This window comes from Schistocerca americana, chromosome 1, assembly GCF_021461395.2.
Source record: "Schistocerca americana isolate TAMUIC-IGC-003095 chromosome 1, iqSchAmer2.1, whole genome shotgun sequence".
Classification (NCBI taxonomy): domain Eukaryota; kingdom Metazoa; phylum Arthropoda; class Insecta; order Orthoptera; family Acrididae; genus Schistocerca; species Schistocerca americana.
Window position 1 is genome coordinate 687,624,511 of NC_060119.1, and position 21,997 is coordinate 687,646,507.

The window sequence follows — 21,997 nt, forward strand, 5'->3', positions numbered from 1 at the left end:
AAGTAGCATTCCGTCTGTGCATTAATTTTTGCAATGTTACATTCTATTGGGAAAACCTTCTGACTGTTGAAGCACTCTTGTTTGCGTTTAACGTCTGCTTCTGCTGTTGACATTGTTCCTTCACTCGGTGTCCAACTTGGCCACTCTTATTGCACGCAGGTTGCTGACAATGTATCCATATGTGACCTTTACTTCCACATCTTTTGGAGGAAAAACACGGTGGTCTGTACATTTTCTTGTAGCAATGCCGCTCTTTTCTAATTCCATCACAACCCTAAGAATTTGATTGGAGTTGCTGAACCATAGCTTGTAAGACATCTGGCTACCTATGCAGCTTCTCTTTTTCCTGCTGTTGCTGAGAATTTAACGCTCACAATACTTGCACCTGCTCCATCGAAGCCGCACAAACTCACCCATAGTAGCAGAACGAGTGTCTCTCATTTTGCGTAATTTGCCACTGCCATTTACAACAGTTTCAAATAGCGAAACTGCTACTCCAACACATAAAGAATAATTATACACTAATCCTTGCGTCGCATCGTCGAGCAACGGGACTCAGTACAGTCCTGTTCCAAATGGCCAAATCATCTACAAGTACCTACTACAATTGCATGTCACATGCTTGGTATATGGCAATTCATGCCTGACTGGTTACATAACTTACACCGAATTGGTTTTAAACATATTTTCCTAACATTACCTCTAAACAACGGCATTACCGCAGGCTCTTGTGGTTTAATAGGTGATAACTTAATGTTACCAGCTATGTCTCTGCTATTTGACATGGCACAAGACAGATACATGTATACACTCAAAAGGCCTTCAACAAAGAAAAAGTTCTCTCAATACACCACATTGTGCTGGTACTGGTATATGACAGTTTATGCTTTGGATATGGCTTCATTGCCGTTGAAGTCTTGAGGTGACAGCCAATTCTGACACCAATCTGGCAATCCTGGGAGCTGGGGATGTGTTGTGGATCAAAAGCCCAGACGGAGAGTGGGTGAATGGCCCAGTTCATGCCCGGAAGCGTCAGTGGTACAATGATGTCTGCAGTAACTTCTTTATCGTGTTCAGCATACAAACTTGTGTGTCTTCTGAGTGACTGTGACGGCCGGGCATGAACATACGTGGCGCAAAGTAGTTCAAATGTGTGTGAAATCTTATGCGACTGAACTGCTAAGGTCATCAGTCCCTAAGCTTACACACTACTTAACCTAAATTATCCAAAGGACAAACACACACACACCTATGCCCGAGGGAGAACTCGAACCTCCGCCGGGATCAGCCGCGCAGTCCATGACTGTAGCGCCTCAGACCGCTCGGCTAATCCAACGGGCCGCGGAGTAGTGCTGATGCCTTGTCAGCGAGTCATGATGTCACCCCATAGGTCAGTGCCACGACCCTGTGGTGTGCTCGTGGCAGCGTGGGTACGAGTAGGTCGCCAAGCGTTACACAATCCAGTGCGGCTTCCATCTCAGCGCTCTCACAGACAGCCCATCACGTACTCTGCTGGACGTTGCCGACTGTGGTCCAGGATGGCGGATGTCGTGAAGGCGATTCCCTGGTCATCCACCATGGATCGACCAGAGCAGTGCCAAAGGCTCAGAATCGGCTAGGAGCAGAACAAACGCGACGCGCAAGTACGGTGTGGAGATGGCACCTTGGAGATCATCCATGATGACCTTAAGTGGAGGTCGGCTGGTCACAGGCTAATTTTCTCGTCCGCGATGACCCCGTAGGCAGCAACAGCAGACAACAGCTATGGCACGCATCAGGACGGATGCATCTCGGTGCTGAAGTCAGAAAGCAGGTGGCCCTAGGTGTATGAGCACATTTCCTCTCGTTTATCAGACTCGTCAGCTGTCCTTTCCTTTCCTTTCCTTTCCTTTCCTTTCCTTGCTGTGATAAATCAATAATTTTTCTGCGTCGCCGAGCTCGGTCGTTTCTGCCAACGTTTGATTTTGGAGTGGCACTTGGGCGTTGAAGCTGCGTCGTGTTCCTTGACAAAACGTTGTGGTGTAGCACGGAAGGTTTTGCTATTCCACCTCCCACGTCTCAGTTGATGTGGTGATGCTCGCCTCTTCCCCAGAGGATTGTTACAATGGCAGTACACCTTGTTGACATTCCAATAGGCACACCGGCCCAGAGCTAACTTCTCTGTTCTAAGTTCACCTGGTACAACTTTTAAAATACACTCCTGGAAATTGAAATAAGAACACCGTGAATTCATTGTCCCAGGAAGGGGAAACTTTATTGACACATTCCTGGGGTCAGATACATCACATGATCACAGTGACAGAACCACAGGCACATAGACACAGGCAACAGAGCATGCACAATGTCGGCACTAGTACAGTGTATATCCACCTTTTGCAGCAATGCAGGCTGCTATTCTCCCATGGAGACGATCGTAGAGATGCTGGATGTAGTCCTGTGGAACGGCTTGCCATGCCATTTCCACCTGGCGCCTCAGTTGGACCAGCGTTCGTGCTGGACGTGCAGACCGCGTGAGACGACGCTTCATCCAGTCCCAAACATGCTCAATGGGGGACAGATCCGGAGATCTTGCTGGCCAGGGTAGTTGACTTACACCTTCTAGAGCACGTTGGGTGGCACGGGATACCTGCGGATGTGCATTGTCCTGTTGGAACAGCAAGTTCCCTTGCCGGTGTAGGAATGGTAGAACGATGGGTTCGATGACGGTTTGGATGTACCGTGCACTATTCAGTGTCCCCTCGACGATCACCAGTGGTGTACGGCCAGTGTAGGAGATCGCTCCCCACACCATGATGCCGGGTGTTGGCCCTGTGTGCCTCGGTCGTATGCAGTCCTGATTGTGGCGCTCACCTGCACGGCGCCAAACACGCATACGACCATCATTGGCACCAAGGCAGAAGCGACTCTCATCGCTGAAGACGACACGTCTCCATTCGTCCCTCCATTCACGCCTGTCGCGACACCACTGGAGGCGGGCTGCACGATGTTGGGGCGTGAGCGGAAGACGGCCTAATGGTGTGCGGGACCGTAGCCCAGCTTCATGGAGACGGTTGCGAATGGTCCTCGCCGATACCCCAGGAGCAACAGTGTCCCTAATTTGCTGGGAAGTGGCGGTGCGGTCCCCTACGGCACTGCGTAAGATCCTACGGTCTTGGCGTGCATCCGTGCGTCGCTGCGGTCCGGTCCCAGGTCGACGGGCACGTGCACCTTCCGCCGACCACTGGCGACAACATCGATGTACTGTGGAGACCTCACGCCCCACGTGTTGAGCAATTCGGCGGTACGTCCACCCGGCCTCCCGCATGCCCACTATACGCCCTCGCTCAAAGTCCGTCAACTGCACATACGGTTCACGTCCACGCTGTCGCGGCATGCTACCAGTGTTAAAGACTGCGATGGAGCTCCGTACGCCACGGCAAACTGGCTGACACTGACGGCGGCGGTGCACAAATGCTGCGCAGCTAGCACCATTCGACGGCCAACACCGCGGTTCCTGGTGTGTCCGCTGTGCCGTGCGTGTGATCATTGCTTGTACAGCCCTCTCGCAGTGTCCGGAGCAAGTATGGTGGGTCTGACACACCGGTGTCAATGTGTTCTTTTTTCCATTTCCAGGAGTGTAATTTAAACATGCACAATAAAATTATTTTGCTACACAACAGTGGTTGCATTATTACTGTCGTAAAGGGAGTATACGGAAATTTCACGCTAAGTAAGCTACACCGTTATCCAATAGAACATTGAAAATATCTAACAGAAGACTAACCATCTTAATTAAATTCGAATGAATGAAAGTATTAATTAATGCACTGAATTCGTGTTTGAACTAGTGAATACATATCTCGAAACCAGTGTCAACACGCTGCAGTTTTAAACATAAGGACAGTGGAGGGAAATCATCGTTTTAAATACTTTAAAGGAATTCTTCGACTGAGCGTATTTACAGAAAACAGCAAATTATTCATTTACGTTTTCAACGAGTATGGATGGCAGTTTTCTGGAATTTTTGTTTAGATAGTATATAAAAAACACCTCGCCTCTTCACGGACAGTGTGTGCTCACAATGCTCATAACAGAAGCTGTACATCACCACAAGGAATAGGCATAAAACAATGGATCAGATTCCTAACACAACATATGTTAGAAAGTCATTCATCAATTCTTAGAAATATTGTTGTAGATCAACTGTTGCATGTTTTGTGGAAAATTCGCGGGTGAGTGTCCTTTTAATCGTGCGGAAACGAGCACAATATTTCGACAACTGTATTTAGTCCATAGTTCAAGAAGGTGGGGTAAATATTAATTTTTCAAAGGACATCATATTCGCCGTTGACTGTAGAAATCATTTACTTCATTTATATATATATATGAGACTGTATTTCCTATTAATCTGCATCAACTTGTATTTTTCATCACACCAAACAGAAATTCTCAATCATCCTGTATCCTTCTACAGTATATCAACAGCGATGGCTTTCCATACACAAAAGCAACATCAGCAAACAGTAGCAGACTACAACTCACCCTATCCGTCAAAACATTTCTGTATATAGAGAGAACAAGAACGATCCTGTTAGACTTCCCTGATCACTTCTGACTATACGCTTGTTTCTGATGGATACTCGCCGTCGGGTACAATATACTGGATTATTTTACTTAAGAAGTCTTCCAGCCACACATGTACATGGGAACATGTAATCAGACGAACGCTTTCCGGAAAAGTTGAAACATGAAGCATTCCTGTTGCCCTACACCCGTTATTCTCAGGAGGTCATGTGAGAAAACGGCAAAGTGACTTTCGCACGAGCGCCACTTTCCAGATCCATGGTGATTTGTGGACGAAAGCTTTTCTGTCTCCATGGAAATTCATTACATTAAACAGCGTTCAGTCCAGTCACAGTAATACGACCACCTGTCAAACGATTAAATAACCACATTTTGCAACCCAGACCGCTGTGAGACGTGCAGGAAGAGAGTCAGTGACTTTCTGGAAGGGATGTGGAACCGTGCGGACCGCATTGCCTTGACCAGCTGCCCTAGGTCTCTCGGTTTAGGATGACAAGTTCGAACAGCCCGACGAGGTGGTCCCACAGATTGGGCTTAAATAAGGGGAAGTTTGTTCGCTAGGGGAGTACGGTAGACTCAGCATTGTGCTCTCAGAACTACTCAGGTACATTGGGAGCTGTCTGACACGTTGCATCGTTATACTGGTAGACGCAATCGTACCGAGGAAGACGAAACTGCATGTAGGAGTGGATATTGTCCCCAAAGGTATATGCACACTTGTGTTGATCTATTGCGCCTTCCAGAGTGACGAGTTTACCCCAGAAACGCCACAAAAATATTCCGGCCTGGTACCTTCCGACTGCACTACACTGTGGGGTCGTACACGCTAAATGCCATCAGTCCAAGGGAGAGTGAAACGTGATTCATCTGAAAAGGTACCCTGTCGTCATTCGGTGGTCGCCCAGTTGCGATACTGGCGTGCAAATTCAACACTTCGTCGCGTATGAATAGCAGTTAGTGTGGATGCATTAACCAGACACCTGCAGCGGAGGCCCATACGCGACAAAGTTCGCTGAATAGCCGTTGAGGAGACACTGTTGGTAGCCCGTTGGCTCATTTGAGCACCCAGTTGCTCAATAGTTGCCGTCGTTCACCCCTGTCATCCACGATCCGGGGTGAACCACGGGTTACCTCGCGGCGGTTTTGGATAGCGTCATTTGCCATACACGATATGCTTTATGCGGCATGGGAGTGGTTTACAAACATAGCTGTTCTGGAAATACTTTCACCCTTTTCTCGTAAGCCAATGATCATGCCCTTGTTGGCGTCAGATAAATCGCTACCTTTCCGCATTACGACAACGACTGTAATGTTTTGCGCGTTCCAGCGACACGCTTTACATTCTCTCCACTAGTAGCGCTGTCACCTGCTGTCTGTGAACGATTGGCGCAAGCTGCCAAGTCGAACATAGGCAGCTATCACATTAATGTGACTGCACCGCATAATGTGTTCAAAAATTCTGCTGCGAACCGAAGTTCAAGAATACTGCGGGTACATTCTTTTGCTCTTCTTATATGAAGGTTTCATATGTGCGGGTTCTTATTTTTTCAGTCGCTTGGGACTTCGCGCATTCTACTAAATCTTGAGCTGCGATCGGATAAGCCGAAGTGTTGGAAGTAGATTATCTATTGCCGGCCAATGAACGTGTTGAAGAATCTAATAAATTTGTCCGTTAAACTAATAATCGGGAGGATTTATTAAAAATTAATAACAGTCCAAATGGTAACCTGTTTCGATTTGATCAAACATCGTCTTCAGGCCGTATCTCTTAAACTTTAACCATTAATATCCTTCAGAGAGGAACAGGCGTCAAAACTATACAGTTTATCTACGTAATAAATATGGGCAGACAAACTAATTAAATGCAAGCTAAATGAGAGGCCAATGTCGTAGAAGCTGAACTGGAATTACGTCCGGAACTGGTGCCTTTTTTTTTTTCAACTGCTTCAGTTGCTTCTCTGGGACTGGGTTGTCTGTTACTAAAACCTTCATACGGGAGTCTGTGCGACGGTCAAACGACTGAATGTCTGTGCGATCAACTTGCGTGAATAATCTCTTAAACTGGAAATTTAAAGCATCTGCTTTCGCTTTGCTCTCTTCCATTGTCATGCAGGTTGCCCGAAGTGACTGGATAGGAGCCTTCGGCCGGCTTAGAAGTTTTGCATGGGACCAGATTTTTCTCGAGTTCTCCGTAAGGTAACATATGTCCGGTGTAAGCCGTTGTACGCTTCGCGCATCTATCGTTTTATAGACGTACAAATTTTTTACTAAATTTTGCCCTCGACATTTCTATGCCCTTTTCTGCCCCGAGAACGCAATAGTCTCAGCTTCCTCAGTGTTTTCCAAATTTTGTTATGAAACCAGGGTGGGTCTTTTCCGTCCTTAATCCATTTTCTAGGTTCACACTTCTCCAGAGCGCTATTTCAGTTTAAACTCTGCCCGTAATTCCTCTACGCCCATCGTACTAGAACTAAATAATGTCAATTCATTGTCTAAGTGGGATGCTAGCAACTGCGTATCTGCTCTTTCGAGCATCAACACTCTTCTGGCCTTCTTGACTGATTTATTAACTTTAGTAGCTACTTCTGCCATGATGAAATCATGATGACTAATCGCTGTTTGTAGCTACAATGTCAAGATTAATGTATTTCCATTGCGTCCGGTTTATCGACTAGCTGCTCGTGACAGTTTTCCAAAAACGTGTTCCGAACTACTTCACAAGACGGTCTGACCGTATCACCTGCAGTGAGCTACAGACATCCCAGTCAATATTCGATATATTAAAGGAGATTCCAACTAATACTGCATAATCCGTATATTCCGCGCTATTAAAGCAGACGTTCTTTGAATGATTCTACAATTGTTACGACGGAATGGATTGCAGGGAGAAACGTTCGAGGACTGCGTTCACCTAGTCCGGTTACTCGTGTCCGGATAATTTCACAGGGTTCACTTTAATAGAAACAGTTTCGTTACACACAAGGTAAGGTTGTTTTGTGTACGCTGCAGAAGTTTCGCTGGGGAGCCTTTAAAGCCCTTACACATCCTCCATCCTATCTCTATCTCTCGGCTAGTGATTTCCATATTTTTGAAGTCCTGAAGAAAGCCGTTCGTGGCGATTCGATTTGCTTAGGACGAAGAGGTGCAACCTTGCATACAATAGCGGTTCCGCAGGCAACCGCAAACATTTTTCCATGAAGGCAATGATCGTCTGGTCTCACAGTTGGGTAAATTTATTAAATGTTATGAAGGTTACTTTTGAAATAATAAACAGTTTCCTTAACTTTTTCTATCTGTATCTTTTTCATTTAAATGATTCTTATACAAGCAACAACATTGTCATATTTTCATCACAAAATAAAAGTGACGCTTTCCACAGGAGTCTAAATATCAGAGGAGTTATATTAAGACAGATCAGTATCTCTGATAGCAGGAATTCACTCCAGCGAGATTGCTGGATGGTTTCTTTGATGCAGATGAGTGCTCGGGAGTGGAGTTACGCGGCATCACCCTGCACCATGGTCAACGAGTTCCATGACATGAGAAAATTTGTACACAGAATGATAAATCTGTTTCTGAGAGGATTATCACCCGAAGAACGTGAATGTAGGTCCAAAGAGAAACTTTTTAAAGTTAAGATTAATTAGCTGGCCAAATTATGTAAGGGATCAGCTAAAAAGAGACCTGTCATATGTTCGTTGAAATTTTATTAGAGCGAAAGAGGACCACTACAGTTCTATCTACAAACAGGACCAGAGGAGACTAATACACCAAGGCCAAAAACACTCAGTACATTGCCTAATATGCCTCTTTCCGATGGTTACAGTCAAGAGGACTCAGATGTGCAAAGGGCATTTGAGGGAGAGCTTAATGGATTACTATGAGAACGTCCTATGAGTTTTTAACAGCTATTATGGAAATATTATTAGGCGATGCTGAGGGAATTAGATTAGGAAATGAGACACTTAAAGCAGAAGATGAGTTTAGCTGTTTGGGTAACAGATTAACTGATAATGGAAAAAGTAGAGAGGATATAAAACGTAGACTGGCAATGGCAAGGAAAGCGTTTCTGAAGAAGAGAAATTTGTTCAACATCGAGTATAGATTCAAGTGTCTGGAAGTCTTTTCTGAAAGTATTTGTTTGGAGTGTAGCAATGCACGGAAATGAAACACGGACGATAAATACCTAGACAAGAGGAGAATAGAAGCTTTCGAAATGTGGTGCTACAGAAGAATGCTGAAGACTAGATGGGTAGGTCACGTACCTAACGAAGAGGTACTGAATACTATTGGAGGGAAGAAGAATTTGTGGCACAACTTGACTAGAAGAAGGCATATGTTGGTAAGACACTTTCTGAGGCATAAAGGGATCACCAATATGGTACTGGAAGGTAAAAATCGTAGAGGGAGCCCTAGAGTTGAATATAGTAAGCAGATTCAGAAGGATGTACGTTGCAGTAGTTACTCAGAGATGAAGAGACACACAGGATAGAGTAGCATGGAGAGCTGCATCAACCCAGTCTCTGGACTGAAGACCACAACAGCAACAGATGTGTGTTTCAGAGAAGGAAACCACTTGGTCCGGATATGATTCCTGTTCAAACTGTACAAATGCTATAAAGTAAGTTAGCAGCTGTAACTAACAAGCGTTAAAACAACTGACTTAACGAGACAGGTTTCCGAATGTTTCGAAACGTAATGAAGTATGCGAAACAAAGGACACCGTACTTCTTGAACCATATGGTCACATCCAATTAATTGATGTAATAGACAAATCATTAGAAAAATGTTTTTGTGTCAAACTCAAGTGACACTGCATGTTGTATGGGATACACCTGTGGCAAATGAGCTTTCGCAAAGATAAATCGACAGAAAATACAGCTGACGGAGTAGGTCAGATTAAAAGTATGTATTTCGACTCACGACTAATATTTCAGGGGTCTTTCACAACGTCTAGTAATTTTCATCGTTCTTCCGGCTACTGCAAAAACAGTGTGCGCGGCTGGCGGACTGCTATAAGCACAATGTTATATACTTGTCGTCCCCACACGCTTCAGTTATGAAAATACTAACGGTTATGAAAATACTAAGGTTTGCTCTCAGGGCTCAATATGAGCGTCAGTTTACATTTTGGGATGTTAATGTGGAACCATTGCTGTTTACACTTAACGAGAAAAATGGCTCTGAGCACTATGGGACTTAACATCTGTGGTCATCAATCCCCTAGAACTTAGAACTACTTAAACCTAACTAACCTAAGGACATCACACACATCCATGCCCGAGGCAGGATTCGAACCTGCGACTGTAGCGGTCACGCGGTTCCAGACTGAAGCGCCTATAACCGCACGGCCACACCGGCCGGCTTCACTTAACGAATGATGAAGATAACTCATACTGATAACCTGCTGTTAATGAAATGCCAGAGCAAGTTAAAACGATAGTGCTAGCAAACGAAACTTTCTGTTGCTAGAAATTGGTCAAACGACTTAATGTTTTAAAAACCGATTACCAAGCAGTACAGCGATCGGGATACGGGAATATAATGTATTAAGAAAAGGCGAAGTGCGATACTGATCTTCTACATCACATACCAAGAATGCACGTAGCAGATCCATCTTAATATTTAAGTAGTTATTACTATTTGGCAGAAACGTCAGGTTTGATAAAATTACATCAAAACTGTTTCTTTGTATCCGTATCGGCCTACAACTCTCATTTCGTATTCTGACTCAAACTAATGAAACCTGCTAAGGATGTGAAGAGAGTGAAGCGAAACATCACTGTAAGAAGAACAGAAGCTTATGGAACATCTGGAGATCTACAAATTCCAGTAACAAAATTAAATATCAAGTTTGAACTACTGGTTACAAAGAAAGAGTACTGAAAAAGAGCGCTTATTACGTGATTGACATGTTGTAATAAATATTGCGTAAGGTGTACAATTTCTTCCACTGAAAGTCTGTGAGATCCGATATGCTGCTTGATCAATACACTCTCGTGTTTGGGTACACTTTTCGATATTTTATAGGACGAGAGTTAAACAAAAATCCTCCGATTAGGAGACGTTTACTTCAGAGTGCTCATACAATTCGTCCAACCAATTATCATCAAAATGAGTTAGCAAGCACTTCACTCGTGCAATTCTCCAGCATATCCATCATTTCCTGATGCAAGTTCTCTGTATGTATTACTTGAAAGATTTATAATGGGATTTTAGAGTGCTTAAAGCGCTGATTGACATCACAGACTAACACAGAAGTACAAGTGAAAGTCGACGTATTCCTTAGCCAGTGGTAGCGGGATCCATTTCATGTTCTCTATACAAGTTCTCAGAAGGTTTCCTTAAGTTCTCTGTGTGTTGTGTACGATTTTATTTCACACTGAACCTCTACCATAATTTGTGTTTTCACATTTGTTTTAGTCTCCTCTTTTTTTTCTGTTTTGTCATACTTAATTATTTCCTTATCCTTTTTATTTCTGTTTCTTGGACTATAAACATCCTCTACAATTTGACATGAAACAGTTTACCAAATCTTGAGCTGCGCTCGGATAAGCTGAAGCGATGGAAGTAGATTATTTACACAAGCTGCGGCATAGTCGAAAATACAAAACAGTGACCCAAATAGTGTCAAATGTTTTTATTCCAGTCTTTGATCACAATATAAAGTCCTTCGACGATGACCGGTTTCAGTCTGTACTGACAGAAACCGGTCATCGTCGAGGGATTTGACACTACCTGGGTCACTGTTTTGTATTCGCGACTATGTCGCAGCTTGTGTAAATAATCTACTTCCATCGCTTCGGCTTATCCGAGCGCAGCTCAAGATTTGGTAAACTGTTTCATGTCAAATTGTAGAGGATGTTTATAGTCCAAGAAAAAGAAATAAAAAGGATAAGGAAATAATTAGGTATGACAAAACAGAAAAAAAAGGAGTTTATATTGTGATCAAAGACTGGAATAAAAACATTTTACACTATATGGGTCACTGTTTTGTATTTGCGACCATGTCGCAGCTTGTGAAACTAGTGGCATTTCTGGCTTGCGTCAGAGTCAAAAGGCTCTGTAAACTGAAGCAGAAAATCAGTACTGAGGTAACGAATATTAAATTCAATAAGCAGTGTCTTGCAGCAGGTGTCACACCGAAATATGAGAAAGTGAAAATTAAACAGCGGTCAGCCTTCTCCATATCAATTAAAGCCTAAAGTGAGACGAACAGGATTAGGGTCCAATTACGTGAATCGTATAAGCACAAAGACTTGTTAAGTATAGAAGCTTTCAATTTACATTTGCAGTTAAGTAACGAACTTTTTAGTAATCACTTTCAATTTGTCTGGCAGGAAATTTCTAACACAGTGAGGAGTAATGTTGAAAGAATAGAAAAGAGACATAACAGAAATTTAGGCATACTGCTAAAGCGTCAGAAGGTTAATGTTGTAAAACGCAAGGGTGGCGGTGGACAAACTCGCTTTTATAATAGGGTAGCTTACTTGAAAAATATCGAATTAAATGAGGATGAAAATACTTTGCAGAATAAAGGTTTACAACATAATGTCACTCCAAATGCTAATAACCAAACCATTACAAGAGTCATAGTTAAAACTAAAACGGCTTGTGAATCAGCTGACGAAACTAGAAGTTGCGGACACTGCCGTTAAAGTTAATAAAGCTCCATCCAGTCAGTGTAACTCTTTTCCTACCGTCAATCACGAGAGTCGTATTTTAAAAAATCTTAAGACAAAGTTAGAAAAAGAGAAGGCAATGGTCATTCACGCAGATAAGGGTGATACGGCGTTCCTTATATATAAACAAGTTTACATTAAGAAAACCGAGGAATTCTCTTCTGAAAATGATAGTAGAAGCTCACAAAGACCCAATGCAGAGGTTTCAGATAGATCTATGGAAAAAGATATATAGCTCCCAATTTCTGCTTAATGAGTATGAAAAGTAATCGCTAAAAATGATGAATCGTAAACTCCCCAAGGACCCGGACTGATGAGGGAGGAAAAAAGGGGGGGAGGAGAAGGGAAAGGGGGGCCGATGGAAGGAGAAGACGATAACGACTTTTTTTCTCTTTATTGTAATTTCATGCATCGTACGAGGCGGGCCAGCAGCGGCTTACATATGCCGCTCTTTGGCCAAAAGAAAAACAGATAGTAAACATGGAGATAGAAAAATATACATACACGAATGGTAAAAGCAGGAGACATACATAAGAAATGAGATGAAGGTGTTTGCGGATGGCACTGGTTTTACAAGCTAGTTCAACAGTGCACACAAACGTAGACAAACAGTTTTACATGCGAACGAAGAAGTACACTTGAAGAAAACACTGATGCACATAGCTGAAGAGAACACTGTAGCACATGGGTGACGATCTTCGGCACACTGAACACACTGATGAGATTGGGGGGGGGGGGCTGCCACTGTGTGCAGGGGATGGGCAGCGGGAAGGAGAGGGGGGAGATAAGAAGCCAATGGGAGAAAGGAAGGGTGAGGGGAGGGGAGTGGAAGCCTGGGGAGAGGGGGGATAGAATGGGAGAACTGGGAGAGAGGAGGGGGGAGGGAGGAAGGAAGGGATAGAGGGAGCCCTGGGGGAAAAGGGAGAAGGAAGGAAAGGAAGGGGAGGATTAGAGCTGATAGGAGGGGTATATGGAAGGAACGAGGACATCATCTCAAAGGGGGAATTGGCGGAAGCCACCTTGGGCAAGGATGTGGAGAGTCTGAAGATGGAGAGCAGGTGTGGCAGTGGGTTGGGGTGGGAGAGGATGGGAGAGACAAGCGGGTGGGGAGGATCAAGCTTGCAGAAAGTGTACAGGATCTGTATCCATTCGAGCAATAGGAGGAGGTGCGGGAAAGGAATCAGGTCATAAAGGATCCGCATGGGGGATGGGAGACGGGTGCAATAGGCGAGGTGGAGCACATGGCGTTCAAGGATTTGAAGGGACTTATAGTAGGTGCGTGGGGCGGATATCCAGGTGGGGTGGGCATAGCAAAGGATGGGGCAGATGAGGGACAGGGGAGGGGTCCGAACCCCATGTTCAGCTGGAGATAACTACTTAGTGTCTAGCTTATTTATACCTAGCCTTGTTGCCGATTGGTGTCGAGAACAGTATACATTTGCCTTACTTCCATATATTCGTCCCTCTAATCTTGTAACTGATTGTATCCTATCTGTTCATGGATTGTATGGCCAGACTATATAATCTTATTTATTGACTGTTAATATGTTGTATTATTCTTTCCTGTGGGAGACGTATCATGATGTACGAAAAGCCCTCTAGTGGTTAAATTTTTATGATCGCCACATGCCTACGTAACATCCTAGCGGCCAAGCTAACAGAAGGCGCTGATCATATAGATTGAATAATCAGCGAAAGGATAACGTTCTACGAGTTGGGGTGTGGAATGTCAGAAGCTTGAACGTGGTAGGGAAACTAGAAAATCTGAAAAGGGAAATGCAAAGGCTGAATCTAGATATAGTAGGGGTCAGTGAAGTGAAGTGGAAGGAAGACAAGGATTTCTGGTCAGATGAGTATCGGGTAATATCAACAGCAGCAGAAAATGGTATAACAGGTGTAGGATTCGTTATGAATAGGAAGATAGGGCAGAGGGTGTGTTACTGTGAACAGTTCAGTGACTGTGTTGTTCTAATCAGAATCGACAGCAGACCAACACCGACAACGATAGTTTAGTTCAGGTATACATGCCGACGTCGCAAGCTGAAGATGAACATATAGAGAAAGTGTATGAGGATATTGAAAGGGTAATGCAGTATGTAAAGGGGGACGAAAGTCTAATAGTCATGGGAGACTGGAATGCAGTTGTAGGGGAAGGAGTAGAAGAAAAGGTTACAGGAGAATATGGGCTTGGGACGAGGAATGAAAGAGGAGAAAGACTAATTGAGTTCTGTAACAAGTTTCAGCTAGTAATAGCGAATACCCTGTTCAAGAATCACAAGAGGAGGAGGTATACTTGGAAAAGGCCGGAAGATACGAGAAGATTTCAATTAGATTACATCATGGTCAGACAGAGATTCCGAAATCACATACTGGATTGTAAGGCGTACCCAGGAGCAGATATAGACTCAGATCACAATATAGTAGTGATGAAGAGTAGGCTGAAGTTCAAGACATTAGTCAGGAAGAATCAATACGCAAAGAAGTGGGATACGGAAGTACTAAGGAATGACGAGATACGTTTGAAGTTCTCTAAGGATATAGATACAGCAATAAGGAATAGCGCAGTGGGCAGTACAGTTGAAGACGAATGGACAACTCTAAAAAGGGCCATCACAGAAGTTGGGAAGGAAAACATAGGTACAAAGAATGTAGCTGCGAAGAAACCACGAGTAACAGAAGAAATACTTCAATTGATTGATGAAAGGAGGAAGTACAAACATGTTCCGGGAAAATCAGGAATACAGAAATACAAGTCGCTGAGGAATGAAATAAATAGGAAGTGCAGGGAAGCTAAGACGACATGGCTGCAGGAAAAATGTGAAGACATCGAAAAAGATATGATTGTCGGAAGAACAGACTCAGCATACAGGAAAGTCAAAACAACCTTTGGTGACATTAAAAGCAACGGTGGTAACATTAAGAGTGCAACGGGAATTCCACTGTTAAATGCAGAGGAGAGAGCAGATAGGTGGAAAGAATACATTGAAAGCCTCTAATGAGGGTGAAGATTTGTCTGATGTGATAGAAGAAGAAACAGGAGTCGATTTAGAAGAGATAGGGGATCCAGTATTAGAATCGGAATTTAAAAGAGCTTTGGAGGACTTACGGTCAAATAAGGCAGAAGGGATCGATAACATTCCATCATAATTTCTAAAATCATTGGGGGAAGTGGCAACAAAACGACTATTCACGTTGGTGTGTAGAATATATGAGGTTGGCGATATACCATCTGACTTTCGGAAAAGCATCATCCACACAATTCCGAAGACGGCAAGAGCTGACAAGTGCGAGAATTATCGCGCAATCAGCTTAACAGCTCATGCATCGAAGCTGCTTACAAGAATAATATACAGAAGAATGGAAAAGAAAATTGAGAATGCGCTAGGTGACGATCAGTTTGGCTTTAGGAAAAGTAAAGGGACGAGAGAGGCAATTCTGACGTTACGGCTAATAATGGAAGCAAGGCTAAAGAAAAATCAAGACACTTTCAAAGGATTTGTCGACCTGGAAAAAGCGTTCGACAATATAAAATGGTGCAAGCTGTTCGAGATTCTGAAAAAAGTAGGGTAAGCTATAGGGAGAGACGGGTCATATACAACCAAGAGGGAATAATAAGAGTGGATGATCAAGAACGAAGTGCTCGTATTAAGAAGGGTGTAAGACAAGGCTGTAGCCTTTCGCCCCTACTCTTCAATCTGTACATCGAGGAAACAATGATGGAAATAAAAGAAAGGTTCAGGAGTGGAATTAAAATACAAGGTGAAAGGATATCAATGATACGATTCGCTGATGACATTGCTATCCTCAGTGAAAGTGAAGAAGAATTAAATGATCTGCTGAACGGAATGAACAGTCTAATGAGTACACAGTATGGTTTGAGAGTAAATCGGAGAAAGACGAAGGTAATGAGAAGTAGTAGAAATGAGAACAGCAAGAAACTTAATATCAGGATTGATGGTCACGAAGTCAATGAAGTTGAGGAATTCTGCTACCTAGGCAGAAAAATAACCAATGACGGACGGAGCAAGGAGGACATCAAAAGCAGACTCGCTATGGCAAAAAAGGCATTTCTGGCCAAGAGAAGTCTACTAACATCAAATACCGGCCTTAATTTGAGGAAGAAATTTCTGAAGATGTACGTCTGGAGTACAGCATTGTATGGTAGTGAAACCTGGACTGTGAGAAAACCGGAACGGAAGAGAATCGAAGCATTTGAGATGTGGTTTTATAGACGAATGTTGAAAATTAGGTGGACTGATAAGGTAAGGAATGAGGAGGTTCTACGCAGAATCGGAGAGGAAAGGAATATGTGGAAAACACTGATAAGGAGAAGGGACAGGATTATAGGACATCTGCTAAGACATGAGGGAATGACTTCCATGGTACTAGAGGGAGCTGTAGAGGGCAAAAACTGTAGAGGAAGACAGAGATTGGAATACGTCAAGCAAATAATTGAGGACGTAGGTTGCAAGTGCTTCTCTGAGATGAAGAGGTTAGCACAGGAAAGGAATTCGTGGCGGGCCGCATCAAAACAGACTGATGACAAAAAAAAAAGACATTTCATATTTCATAGGTAATTTATAGGTTGCCGTAGACAGTGTATTACGAATATTTTATTTTTGACCCCAAATTCACCAAAAAAGTGTCATTTCCCTTAAATAATTTTATATTTTTCTGTATCCGTCTTATTTTATCACAATTGGTTTCGATAGTAATCACTAATATTCGTAAGTCTGCTATATGAATTTTACCTACTATATTTTCATCATGTTTTGGTTCTTACGTAAGTGAAGAATACTCGTACATCTAAGCCCACAGTAGCAACATCTATGAAGCATTTAGGCAAAAATATTTCTGGTAGCTATTGCTCTTAACTATGTTTTGTACAGTAAAGTCAGTTGCAAAATGACTGTGTGGACGATGTGGCCTATTTTACATCATAGTTTAGTTCTACATGACGATGCTTTGCATGCCATTACGGTTTTATCACATTAGGACATGGCGTAGAACAGGTACGTTTTACCTTATTTTATTTGTGCATTCCCAGTTTGTATCAGAGTATATCGTGATAGGAAATACTGTATTGTTTTGAAAGATAAACTGTCCACTAGTTGCATATTTTTCATACTGCAGATCTGAAGATGGTCATTACTGACTGAGACCGGTCATCGTCGAATGACTTTATATTGTGATCAAAGGCTGGAATAAAACCATAGATAATTTACGACTGACCAATGGACGTGTTAAAGAAATTTGTCCGTGAAACTACCAATTAGTCTTGATTACAAAGATTTATTAAAAATTAATAATAACACGTCCAAATGGTAACCGGTTTCGATTTTATCAAAAATCATCTTCAGATCGTGTCTCTGAAGCAGTAATCATTAATATTCTTTAGAGGGAAACAGACATCAAAATTATACGCTACACCTACGTAATAAATATGGACAGACAATCTTATTTTGCAACAAGCGACAAAAATATAAGCTTCATCTACGTAATAAATATCGACAGACAAGCTTAATAAAACAAAAAGTTTTTATACCATTAGATGGTGAAGAGAGACGACGGTTGCAGTTCTGGTAAGTGTCGGAAGACACATATGGTAACTGCTATATAACATCAAAAGGCTGCGTGTTATAAGAAGGAAACTACGCCACTCGCCTACCGCACGCATCACTGAAAGCCAACGGGGCTTAACATACGATGGTAACACACATAAAACATGAAACATCGCTCTATATATAAATAAAACACGATATAAAGTAAGTAGGACGCAATAGTAAATGTTTTACATTGGTGAAAATCATTACGAACGTATGTAAACAAATGACAGATACGAAGGAAAGAAAGCAAAACCGCCCTCTACGGGCATGGCGTGGAAATTCAACCTTAAATATTGAAGCAAAGATAAGGGTAGCGACGTCAACTGTTCCCGCGGAGACGGTAGCTTCGAACCTCTCGATGCATAGTGTCCGTGGCGAGGGATATAACACGACAGAGGTGTAATGGCAGAAGGACGCCGTTGTTCTCCTCGAAGACAAGGATCGATGACTGGCGACCGGAATTGAATCTTAAGAGGTAAAAAACCTAAAACTCTGCAGTAAAACAGTATAAGGGGCTAAATAATGTCTGAACACATATCTCCTGGCGAAGAACACTTTTCTCCCAAAGGGAGACCAGTTTGTTGCCATCATAGTTGTGGAATGTTTGACTTGATCGACGGAGACACAACCGCACCTCTGCTTGAAAACGCTGCAATTCGATCAAAATGAAATTGTCAAAGGTATCCTTTAAGTTTTGTAAACAGATGAATATCGGATGAGGCCAAGTCAGGAACGTATGTAGGATAATCGATGACAGTGAACCCAAGACGTCGGATTGTTGCACATGTCGCAGTGTTTATATGTGGTTTCGTAATGTCATGCTGAGGGAGAATTCGATTACAGCATGCTGTTTCTCAGACATCGACGTAGTAACGTTACACACCCCCATGTTACACGTTATAATTCGGAACCTTCTAGCGGCAGAGGGCTGCAAATATGCAGACGTGAAGAATAAAGATGTAGAATGTTAATAACGTTTGTTTTATTCCAACGGCCTTATGAGTTTTCGCAGAAAAAATATCGGAAGCACTGATTTTCAGCACTCCCTCGTATACATAAATCAAAAGTCGGTTCCCTTCCATTTTTAGGTTAAGGGCTTTCACATTGGTTTTACAGCAAAATACCGGCAGCGTTCGGAGTAATTCGCAGACAGTCACTGAGAACATACAAGAATGCAAAAGCAGTCTTAAAAGTGGTGAGTTAATAAATGTATACTGAAATGAAATGAAGTGCGGTAGCGAATTAGGCACTCTTACTATGAGTACTTTGTGGATAAGTCAATATACTACGCCGAAGAGTGAATGAAACTGCCACACCTGCCTAATATCGTGTAGAGCCGCCGCGAGCACGCAGAAGTTCAAAAATGGCTCAAATGGCTCTGAGCACTATGGGACTTAAATTCTGAGGTCATCAGCCCCCTAGAACTTAGAACTAGTTAAACCTAACTAACCTAAGGACATCACACACATCCATGACCGAGGCAGGATTCGACCCTGCGACCGTAGCGGTCGCGCGGTTCCAGACTGTAGCGCCTAGAACCGCTCGGTCACCCCGGCCGGCCACACACAAGTGCCGCAACACGACGTGGCATGGACTCGACTAATGTCTGAAGTAGTTCTGGAGGGAACTGACACAATGAATCCTGTAAAGCTGTCCATAAACCCGTAAAAGTACAACGGGGTGAAGATCTCTTTTAAACAGAACGCGGCAAGGCCTCCCAGATATGCTCAATAATGTTCGTATCTGGAAAGTTTGGTGGCCAGCGGACGTGTTTAAACTCGGACGAGAATTCCTAGACATGAATGGATGCAGGTGATCAGACAGGATGTTTACGTACTTGTTACATGTCAGAGTCGTAGCTAGACGTATTAGGGGTCCCATATAAAGCCAACAGCACACGCCCTACTCCATTACAGAGCCTCCACCAGCTTGAACAGTCCCCTGCTGACATGCAGGGTCTATAGATTCACGTACACGTCTACCCGTTCTATACAATCTGAAACGAGACTCGTCCGACCAGGCAACACGTTTCCAGTCATCAACAGTCCAGGAGAGGCGTAAATATTTGTGTCGTGCAGTCATCAAGGGTCCACGAGTGGGTCTTTGGCTCCGAAAACCCACATTGATGATTTTTCGTTGAATGGTTCGCACGCTAACACTTGTTGATGGCCCAACATTTCAAGCTGCAGCAATTTGCAGAAGGGTTGAACTTCTGTCACGTTGAACGATTCTCTTCAGTCGACATTGGTCCCGTTATTGCAGAATCTTTTTCTGGCCGTAACGATGTCGGATATTTGATGTTTTACGGCCTTCGTGGTATTCACGGTACACTCATGAAATGGTATTATGCGAAAATCCCAACTTCATCGCTATCTCGGAGATGCTGTGTCCCATCACTCGTGCACCGATTATAATACCACGTTCAAACTCACTTAATCTTGATAACCTGCCGTTGTAGCATCTAACCGATCTCACACCTTCGCAGACACTTGTTGACTTATATAGGCGTTGCCGACCGCAGCGCCGTATTCTACCTCTTCATATACCTCTGAATTTGAATGCGCACGCCTACAGCAGTTTCTTTGGCGTTTCAGAGGAAACAGTTAGAGCCTTTAATGTTTGCCAGTCAATTTTCTTTACTATTGAAAAAAAGACCATATTCTTCATAAAATCTTGAACAAATGTAAATTAGCGTGATGTCACGTACAGGTAGCGGAATATCGAGAAAGAATTTCTGCAAAGGCCAGTACGGCAACCGACTGCCCGCTCTCATCCTTATCGCTGCTTGAGATCTGCTCGGAGGTAGGAGCGTGACTCCTCGAGGCGAAACAAGTATCTCGCCGGTTGATCTCGGGGCAGTTTATGACTGCCACAAGGCCCTCGCGGGAAGTCTGTAAATAACTCTGTGTCAGACGACAGCCGTCGAGGGCTCTGGATAGCTGATTTACGAGACTGAGTGCTGGTTTACATTCCGTATCTTCTACCACAAGAGGCAGGAAAAAGCGTCTGTCGGTGGCCCTATGTAACCGGCAGTCTAACGAAGCGAGTAGCTAAACGACTCCTTAGCGCTAGGAAAACACTTTGTAAAAGTGTAAATTCAAACATGTCACGAGCATGCATACGTCATTAGCCATGTCGTAAACTTGTCGTTCTGGTTACACATGTACGATAAATGTCAGTGGCTTACTTCTGCCGAAAAGGTGCTTCAGAGAGGTTCGCTTGTGCAAAGTCAGTTTCAGTGCCTCACTCAAAAGTTCTAATGACTGCTTCTGCTTGACTTACGGACGCAATGGTCCCTGATTAATTTCATGGCATCAGTGAAGTCTCTGTTTATTGGTCACAGTATCTTTTTGCCGTACCGAGTTCACCCGATCGACGCCTCCTATCGCCACTGACTTCCACGCTGAAGGATTAGGAAGGACAGCACAGAAAATTTTATTAACATGCCAAAAACAGAAATTAAGAATACTATTTGGCAGTGGACGTGAAATTCTCTTAGCTCCGAACCATAACTACAAAACATACTGATGTGACAATGGTCATGGAATCGAGATAAGAACATATAGAAATGGCAGTAGTATTGTGTACATAAGATATGTAAGGGGAGAACAATGGCGAAAATATCATTCTTACTCAGATGATTCGTGGGAAGAGGATTCAGAGGTGCTTATGGCCGCGCGACGGCAATTAGCAAAAAAATTGTTCAAATGGCTCTGAGCACTATGGGACTTAACATCTATGGTCATCAGTCCCCTAGAACTTAGAACTACTTAAACCTAACTAACCTAAGGACATCACACAACACCCAGTCATCACGAGGCAGAGAAAATCCCTGACCCCGCCGAGAATCGAACCCGGGCGCGAGAAGCGAGAACGGGAATTAACAGACTTCGAACGTGGAATGGTAGTTGGAACTAGACGCATGGGACACTCCATTTAAGAAACCGTTAATGAATTCCACTGTGCCAAGAGCGTGCCGAGAAAACCAAATTCCAATTATTATCTATCAACGCGGACAGCGGACGGCCTAATGCAGCGGCATTTGCTTAGAGTTGTCAGTGCCTACAGAGAAGCAACACTGCGTTAAATAATCGCAGAAACCAGTGTGGGACTACGATGAACATGTCTGTTAGGACATTGCGGCGA